At 39.2% G+C, this 7,500-nt stretch overlaps 1 protein-coding gene across 1 annotated transcript in view; it reads left to right on the forward strand.

Moving 5' to 3' along the window:
- The window catches only part of LOC307034963 (calsyntenin-2-like), a 347,358-nt gene that overhangs the window by 276,756 nt on the left and 63,102 nt on the right, over positions 1–7,500 (forward strand).

Here is a 7,500-nt window from a genome sequence, read left to right on the forward strand (position 1 = left end):
AGACACTACATACTGATATACACCTGAACATGAGTCTAGATATCTCATGTCTAATGAATCTGTGTGAAAAAGGTGAGTATATGTAAGTATAAATAATTTGTTTATATGTCACTGTGTCTTTGAGTGTGTGGGGTATGGTGTGTGTATCGTGGCTACAATACGCCCATGTGTGTGATTGTCCAGTGATTTTGTTTTTTTTGTTGCCCACAGTGTGTATAGATGTTTGTGAGTAATAAACTGGAGACCTTTAATTTCACTTTCTAGTAAGGGAGCATAATAGCCAAATAGAAGCTAAGCCAAGTAAAAGCTGCTGTTTTGGACCATTCATCATATTTATCTGGCCTAAATAGGTCCACTCCTCTTCCAGTGAATCTCTCTTCTTCCCCTCTCTCCCCTTTTGTTTTTTACTTCCAACAATTTGTCTTACTTTCACGCCAACTAACACCGCACCCAGACTTTCTGCCTACCCAAATAGTTTGAGAAAAGTTTATGTGCAGTGGGGCCCTTTCCTCCTACTGGCTAAAGCACTTCCAGGGTGGCTGTCAGAATCTGCCGTGAAGATTTATAGAGCTTATCCCACCCTGACCTTAAGTGTGGGGGGAGAGACGGGAGGGAAAGAGGGATGAATTTCAGAGGAGATAGAGACAAAAGAGGTGGAGGAATAAGTGAGCCGGGTTCAGAGCTGGTACATCTGGCGGTGTCAGGGTTTGGGTAATCAAGAGGAGGCGTGTGATGGATGAAGTGGTAGGAGGGACGGCACCATGTTTTTCAACCCCCCTCCCCCAAAATCTGTCTTATTTAGTGGTGGGAATTACGGCTCTTTGAAGGGAGACGGATCTTATGGCGAGTGCCGTTCAAAAGAGACAACGTTTATCTGCGAAATAATTACCAGGATAATGATGGAGTGTATTGCCAGAAATCGACTTTTACTCACTGAACAATGTATAACTTGCTACATCTCTCTCAGCCAGCCAAAGTACTACTCAAGCAGCATGCCATCATCTACGGAACATTTGCATTGTTCCCGTAAAGGCGAGTGGATTTATGGCAGGCAGTGAACCAACGAGAAAAAGAACGGCTCTCACCACATACGAATCGGTTTGTTCGTTCGTACTAAAAATAATAAGTTCAAAAGAATCGGATCGTTCGCAACCGTAACATCACTTGCCTTATTCCACTGCTGGCTAAAGACCTGTGGCGACTTTCACCACTAATTGGTTTTATTCTGACAGCTAAAACCTGTGGGACCATGTTCTGCTGTTCTTGTTTGTTTTTTTATCTCCATCCCTCTGAGGAGGCTGTGTTTCACAATCTCTCTTGCGCTCAAAAAAGGGTTATTGGCATGACTTTATCAGAAACACAGTGTTGCAACAGTAACAAATCTGATAATCATGTTCGAAAAAATGATGTTCCTTCAAAATAAGTCGAGAAGCTGATCATGACAGATGGATATAATAATACGATAAGATAAGATGTACTTTATTGATCCCAATTTAAGATTTGTTTGCGTTGCAGCAGCATAAAAGACAAGGCCGTGCACATAAGAGAAATTAAAAGAGTAGAAATAAACCATTCTAAAATGTAAACATCTTCAAAATAGCTTCAAAAAAGTAGAAAATATATTTGTTGAAATACCAATTTACAGCAAATATCATCAACCAAATTAAAATAACAATAAATATTACTGCCATGTCACACCAACACTACCTATCCACATCTGATATGACCTAAAATGACATTATAAAACGGACAAGTCAAATCAAGCAATCTGATTGGTTCTTAGCCGAGATATACTGAGCGTATACCACGGGTAGAATTGTAAATTACTTTTCAAAACAAGTCAGTATCCCTCCGCGTCTGAGAAAAACAGTATACCGTTGGGCTGAAAAGCAAACTGTCATACTGGAACAAGAAAGCAGCGGAGAAGCAACGGGGCAGAAACCCTCCTTTTTACGCAGCGGTCCAGACATAGACATCAAACGGCAAAACATATTCAGTGTGCAGTTCCTTTGGCATTAGGGCAGGGATATCTAGATACTTTTGAAGGTTTAACATAATGAATTGTGCTACTTTTAAAGCAAGCAACGATGTTTTGAAATCTGTAATCAAAGAGGTCCGCAAAAACACTATCGACCAATCAGATTGCTTGATTTGACTTGTCAGTTTTATAAATATATTTGCCTCTTCCCGTCGGGCCGAACCACGCCCCTTAGCTGTGATATAATGAGCATATACCACGGCCTGTCGTGAGCTATTGCTTAAATATAAAATTATATATTATTATAAATCATATGTTTACTCTTAGCGTTAGTGTTATTTGTTGAAACGACCAAAAACATTTTTTAACTTTGTACCATGACTCTTTACAGCATCATATAACTATATAATTGTTGAGTAAGATATATAATAATACTTAAGCAATAGCTCACGACAGGCCGTGGTATATGCTCATTATATCACAGCTAAGGAGCGTGGTTCGGCCCGACGCGAAGCGGAGGCAGTTTGCTTTTCAGCCCAACAGTATACTGTTTTTCTCAGACGCGGAGGGATACTGACTTGTTGTGAAAAGTAACTTACAATTCTACCCGTGGTATACGCTCAGTATACACAAGTTATTGAGCCGTTTCCGCTCTACATCCTGAACTCCTCCCTTCGATGCAATGCACTTCCGTTTTGGCGGACTGGGTTTGTTTTGCTAGCTAGCTCCGTTGTGCCGACAAAGCACTGATATCGCAGAGACAAAGAGGATATAACAATTACAACATGAAGAAAAGTGGTTCGGGAACTACGTGTGCGGTAGTTGGTTGCAATCACTCGACACATATGATATATTGCACAGCATAAAGAGATCATGTAAATTGTGCATTATGTAAACAACAGACAACTGTTGGCTCCTGTGGGCATGACCTAAATAAGGCAGTTTATTTTGGTTTTATGCTGGGCCACGTCGTCATGTTATCCTCCCAGTTTTGCACTGAATTCGGGTGGGGGAGAGTAACGCCATCTCCAGTCAAAGAAGTAGAATCGTGTTCCCAAGCTAGCATCACTGTTAGCATCGAAATCGCTGTGTTTACACCAGTGCCCGTCTGACTGTTTACATCGGTTTACACCGACAGACGCTGTGCAAAAGACTTCCGGCGGAAATGAAGTGCATTTGTGTAGTGTCATGGCGCTACCCGTGTTTTGGCGCGTAAACTTGTCTATATCACGGCTAAGAATCAATCAGATTGCTTGATTTGACTTGTCCGTTTTATAAATGTATTTATATAACCCCTTTTAAAGATGATATGTAGATCAAAGCGCCATATGGCTTTGAAAACAACACCCATCAGAAATAAAATACAAAGAAATAGAAGAGTTTAAAGACAGTATTTTACATTTGTATTACATTCCATATTAGACGCTTTTATCCAAATCGACTTACATACTCAATACTGTGGACAATCCCCACAGGAGCAATTTGGGGTGAAGTTTCTCAGGGATACAAGACATGCTGACTGCAGTGGGGTTTGAACCTGAGTATAGTTTATAAGGATTTATTATAGTTTGATACCCTCATTTAGTGAGTTTTCGTGACGATAATTTCATTGAAACATAACTTTAAATTGTTGTTTTTGTTCTTAATTTGTTCTAAAGGTGTGATTAAATTATATATATACATGTTCAACCTTTAATACAACAGCGTCAATTACAATCCCCCCTAACCCCCGGTGCATCCTGCTGCTAGACCTCAATGCCCTCCTGTCTGGCCCTGGTCCAAAGCTAAGTCTATGATTCTCAGATCAGAGGCTTTTTCTGCCTGATTTGGATTCAAAGCACTGAACAGGAGCTACGTGTTGCAGCATGTGAGCACTCAATCAGACCAGAGCACGGAAGAAAATATGATGCAATAGAGGGGGTTAACCTGTGAGGACAGGAGCATGTTTAACTGTCATTGGATACATATTGGTCCAATGGAATTATTGTTCGAGCACGTTGTTGAAGTGAATACTAAAGAACAGTTCAAACGAAACATCAAATAATATCATTTTAGAAATGATAATGGAGCTGTGTTTCTGTGTAGACTATAGACTTTGCATTTAAAGTTATGGTGTAGGAAACATCATGTAAACAATGATGAATGTTATCTGCAGTCAAGTACTGTACTTAAGTACTTTGAGGTATATGTACTTTATTTGAGTATTTCAATAGTATGCTACTGTGTACTTCTAGCCCATTACAGTTCAGAGGTAAATGGTGTACTTTCACTCCACTCCATGTATTTAATACCTTTAGTTACTTCACAGATGTGGATGAATGATGTGAAATATAATCAAGTGTTAAATCAGACTTTAGTTCCACCTGGAGTAAATCCACCAGCTACCCTGCAGTATACAAAGTCATTCAGACTAGCTGCACCTTTACCAGCTTTGAGAACACTTTCATGATCAATCATTATAAAACATATCATATCTATTATTCTGAAATGGACCAATCTGCACAATGAATACTTTTACTGTCGCTACTTTCACTATATTTTGATGATAATACTTGTTCTACTTTTATTTGAGGAACATTTTGAATGCAGGACTTTTACTGAAACAGAGTATTCCTACACTCTGGTACTTTTACTCAAGTACAAGATCTGAGTACTTCAACTTTTACTCAAGTACAAGATATGAGTACTTCTACTTTTACTCAAGTACAAGTTCTGAGTACTTCCACTTTTACTCAAGTACAAGATCTGAGTACTTCCACTTTTACTCAAGTACAAGATCTGAGTACTTCTACTTTTACTCAAGTACAAGATCCGAGTACTTCTACTTTTACTCAAGTACAAGATCCGAGTACTTCTACTTTTACTCAAGTACAAGATCCGAGTACTTCTACTTTTACTCAAGTACAAGATCCGAGTACTTCTCCCACCTCTGGTCATCATTATTTTATTTGTATAATTCCCTATTTTCTTGGAATGTAACTCATCTGAAAGCATATGATAGTTAAATATACAATTCAAGGATTGTTTTAAAGTAAAAACGAAATAATACAACTTACAAGCCCCTACATTCACTACACGTTAAAACCTGTGCATACAGAAGGTGTCACTTTCTGCGTTTAAACAATGGAAACTGATCCAGAACTGGTACTTTCAAACTCAAGCTACAACACATGTTGCAAGGCCATGCACAGCTGAAGGTCCTATTGGGGATTAACTGCAGTGAAGTAAAGTAACCCCAGTTTCTGTAGCTGAATATTCTCAGAACCAAAGCAAAATACTTTAGGGACCCTCCAACAACTCCTATCTGGGCCAAAATGTTCTCAAATCTAACATTAAAGTGGACCTATCATGCTATATTTGAATAATATAGTGTAGGACCATACCTATAAAGGCATATTTATACTTTTTATTTTTAAAAATACCAAACAGATCATGCATTTTAGCCATTCCTCATTTCGCTCAATTTAACACTGTCTTTGCATCATGGGCTGATTCTGTGAGAACAGCACCATCTACAGGCCTGGCATATGTACTACAGCGTCTGCGGCGCTTTCAAACGGCAATGTCCGTGGCTGTCTCCTCCTGATTGGTGGAGTTGGCCCAATAGCCGTAGCGCCACTTCTGTGACGTCATAGAAGTGTTCAAATCTGGATCAGTCTGTATCAGATCTGTTGCAGCCCCTTTTTAAGAGATTTGGGTATGGAGGAAAATAGAGAGCGTTGTGTTTTCTGACACTTGGTGAGTTCCCTGGAACACCGGGGACACATATTCATGTATACAAGACGTACAAAATTGCATTTTGCATGATAGGTCCCCTTTAAGAAAGATAATATCTGCAATTTTTTTATCTAAGAACTGTATGTGCTGAGTGGTGTAGAGTTATATAATATATAAACCAAAGAATTCAAATATTAAATAGACTTTCTAAATTGTTATGTTTCTCATAGTACATGCTCCCCCATTCACCATTCTTTACTTTCATCAGTAAACACAGTTCTTTCTCCACCTCTCTGCGCAACAAAGCACAAATCAATGTTGAATTACAGCATGGATTTTCTTTTTGTGGCACTGTAGAACAAAAAGCTGATGAACAGTGGGTAAGTTGTTGAACCGTAGGGGAGTTGGATTTACACCAGACATCAAAACATTCTGCAGTAAGTGTGTGTTCAATACTGTTTTTCATTAGATTTTATGGCGGTGTGACAAAATGTCCCACTGCGTTTTTTTAAACATTCTCCGTCTACTTGTTCTCTCAGATCTGCTTAGCACTTTTCTTTGTTACCTCCGTGTGTTCCCGGTGTGTCATAGACTTTATAAAGAAAAACATGCAAAGTAATCGGGACACTTCTGATAGACAATTAGCGGCTGTCCCTTAAATCAACACTTCTCCTGGCAAGCGTTTGCAGAGAAGAATCTGCATAACCTGTGTTTGTGTGCTCACAATTTGCACAACGTGTACTGTAGGCGTACATCAGGGGAAAATCCAGACAACAATAGACTCAGTGTGTTCAGCTGTGGACTATTTTTATTATTACATATCATTCAGCTTTTGTCCAAAGTCACTTACAAAGCACCACTAAACTATTGGCCATGCCTACGGGAGCAATTTGGGGCTTAGTATCTCGCTCAAAGACACTTTAAAACGTCGACTGCTTGGTTATTGAGCGACTAACCGTTCGATTGAGCCACAACACTTTGTTATGTGGGTTGTCTCACATGTCACTCATGTTAAATCAATGTGAAACCTAAATTGGAACAGAAAAAAAGAGAAAGGAATGATTTATAGATAAGAAAAACTAAACCACGCTACACATTTGAAGACAGTCTAAAACAGACTGGTGTTGCTGAGGCTCTGGAGATAGATGGTGGTCCTTGAGTCTGAAGGCCGGTGGTTTGATCCTGAACTCAACATGTCTGATACTTAACCCCAAAGTGCTCCCAATGGCATGGCTAACGGTGTGTGAAAGTGTGTGTGAGTCTCCCTGAGCAGGTGGTAGCTTGTAGGCAGCCTCGGCCTCTGTGTGAGTGTGTGTCAACGAGTGAACGCTGTCTTATAATGTAAAAGTGTTTTGTAGTTACAAAAGAAAAGCGGTTTTATAAATGCAGTCCATTTTCAGGCAGATCTGTAGCCACCTGCATCAAAAAGGGGTCAATTTAGACCCAGGCAGAGGTGGGAAGTAGTGGAACCTTCATACTTCGTTACTGTACTTAAGTACATTGTTCTGGTATCAGTACTTTACTCCACTACTTATTTTTCTGATGACTTTTTACTTTGACTTCTTACATTTTGAACACAAACACCTGTACTTTCTACTTCTTACATGTTGAACACAAATACCTGTACTTTCTACTTCTTACATTTTGAACACAAATACCTGTACTTTCTACTTCTTACATGTTGAACTCAAATACCTGTACTTTCTACTTCTTACATGTTGAACTCAAATACCTGTACTTTCTACTTCTTACATGTTGAACTCAAATACCTGTACTTTCTACTTCTTACATGTTGAACTCAAATA

The sequence above is a fragment of the Notothenia rossii genome, assembly GCF_949606895.1.
Source record: "Notothenia rossii genome assembly, chromosome: 4".
Classification (NCBI taxonomy): domain Eukaryota; kingdom Metazoa; phylum Chordata; class Actinopteri; order Perciformes; family Nototheniidae; genus Notothenia; species Notothenia rossii.